This window comes from Hippoglossus stenolepis, chromosome 18 (assembly GCF_022539355.2).
Source record: "Hippoglossus stenolepis isolate QCI-W04-F060 chromosome 18, HSTE1.2, whole genome shotgun sequence".
Lineage (NCBI taxonomy): Eukaryota > Metazoa > Chordata > Actinopteri > Pleuronectiformes > Pleuronectidae > Hippoglossus > Hippoglossus stenolepis.
In genome coordinates, this window is record NC_061500.1 from 1,570,146 (window position 1) to 1,572,645 (window position 2,500).

The window sequence follows — 2,500 nt, forward strand, 5'->3', positions numbered from 1 at the left end:
ATCAACGCTGCCCAGAAGAACAGAAGAACCCTGCAGGGTCAGAGAGAGACTCGCGTGTTTTCAGTCTGTTTCTCAGTTTCTCCTCGTCGTTAATCACCTTTATTAAATAAACATAAAACCACATTTACTGGATCTGTGGTTTCTGCACAGGTCTCATTGTTCTCAAACATTTTACACCTTAAAACCTTCAAATATGTCTCTAATTTCAGCTCATCATCAGAGTGTTGTTTTACATTGGTTATAAATAAGATCTGGGTTCTAAAAAGTTCGTACTGATTCCCATCCAACCTGAGACGAGTCGAACCAATCGCAGCCCTTCTTCTGAAACTGTTGGCCCCTAAATGGTTACTTCTGGTTTCTGAAAACCAAGATGGCGCTGAACAGAAAGTCAAACTGAGGCTCACAAACCAACGGGTGACGTCAGTTCTGTTTTCTGACCACGAAGATCGAGTGTAGCCGCAGGCGACCAGTTCAGATCGCTGTCAACCGTGTGGGTAAAAAAATGTTTCCTGAGTTCAAGCAGTGAAACCACCAGTGTCTCTGTGTCATTGATTTACATCCAGACAGGATGAAAAAATAAAGCTGTGTGATTAAAACATGGTCGGCTGGACACATCAGAAACAAAGAGCTCCGCAGGAGAACAGAGAAACAGGCAGAAGTTCTCAAAGCTGCTTTTTACTTTGTTGGAAACAAAGAAGTTCTCCTGCGTCGTGTCCACATCAGAGCGGCTGATTGTGAAGCTCCAGACGGAAGCTGAAGACGCTTCTATTAAACTCAAACACACAGATCTGCTCTCCGGTCGTCTCCCCCTCACAATCCAAACCAGCCACGGTCAATATTTGAAGGTGTTTGGCTTTTTCATGTTCCCGCTCTTACATTTATGACAGTGGAAGAAGCTTCATCCCACAGAAACCACAACAAACACCTCCACCTCCACCGACTCCGACACAGGGCTCACGTCTGCAAAAACAACCTGAGAACACGTGTGGACGTTTTCAGGCCTAAACAGGGATTTGACTTCGAGTTTAAACTCTTTAATTTATTGTTTCTTCCTCGTCCGTAGAATCACAGTTTGCATTTACTGTCCCTGCTGCGCTCTCCTGCAGCGACGGAGGTGTTGTGGATTAACTATCGGACAGGAGGACACTTCTAATCTACACCAGTCCATATGGATTCATTTCCACTGTCGGCGCACCACAGTTCCCAGTTTATCTTGTAAATAGAAAAATAAATGTTTTCCATTTCAACTCAGAATTTCCAATCGCACCTGAGCTACATTTAAAGTGCAGAAATTTCAAAGTAAGATTTTCTTCAGGTTTGAATTGAGTCAAGTTTGACTAAAATGGATGAGTTGAGATTTTATTTAGATAATAACCCACAAGGCGTCGCACACATTACACATGCAGATAGAAAAGCAGATAACGTGTTGAGCTGCATCGACGGAATTCTGTCACTCTGACCTCGTGAGATTATGTGAATTATCGTCCATAACAGACTTTATCAGAGGGTGAAGATTTACTTTTTCTAATTTACACTTTCTAAAATTAAGAAATGATCTTTAAAATGTATCTCATCATTAGGGCCCGAACACAAACAGTGTGAGGACCCTGTTAGAATGACTTAGATTATTTCAGTAGCAGTGGAAACACAAAAAGAGGAAACTTTGAGAAGAGTTGACTTTCAAACAATCGATTGTACAGGAGGAGGAGGAGCAGGAGGGAGGAGGAGCAGGAGGAGGAGGAGGAGGAGGAGGAGGAGGAGAGGAGGAGGAGCTTGTAGAGGGAAAACTTGTCAGTTCATACAGTCTGTGTTTTAATTCATTTTCTTATTCTTTATTTATTTATTTTTCCTGGAAATAGTGAAACTGTGTTTTTGTGAACCACAAAGACGTGTGTGTGTGTGTGTGTGTGTGTGTGTGTGTGTGTGTGTGTGTGTGTGGTGTGTGTGTGTGTGTGTGTGTGTGTGTGTGTGTGTGTGTGTGTGTGTGTGTGTGAGGGTTGTCATTATGTTTCTTTGTGTGTGTGTTACAGTGAAAGGCTGTGAGAGCAGGTGTGTGTGTGAGATTGTTGGGGGTACATGCAGGTGCTCCGTTTCTCTGAATGGATCTCACTGCCTCATCTGTGAAGAATGTGTGATCACATTATCATTTAAAAACAAAAGCAAATATTGTCTATTTCTTAAGGAATCAACATATTCCCCCCCCCCCCATGTCTGTATCGTCCAGGATCTAGTTAATAAAACGGTTTGTGTCATGATCTCAACATGTGTCACCTTCCTCCTCAGCGCTTTTCAAAATGTCCCTGCTGTAGAATTTTGGGATTTTCAGATTTTCTTTAACCATGAACTGTCGAGCTCCCTGGTAGTGATGTGGTGATGTGTTGCCAGGCAACCGTCATCGATCACTGCATTGATTGTTGTATTGGAAATGTTTGTGTGTCTCTGAAAGTTCAGACGCCTCCAGTCTGTTCAGGCTCCGGACTGTGTCCTCCACCCAGAACTC

At 43.0% G+C, this 2,500-nt stretch overlaps 1 protein-coding gene across 4 annotated transcripts in view; it reads left to right on the forward strand.

Annotated features, from left to right (window-relative positions):
- The window catches only part of LOC118125435 (WD repeat-containing protein 7), a 64,240-nt gene that overhangs the window by 16,590 nt on the left and 45,150 nt on the right, over nt 1-2,500 (forward strand). The window lies entirely within an intron of this gene.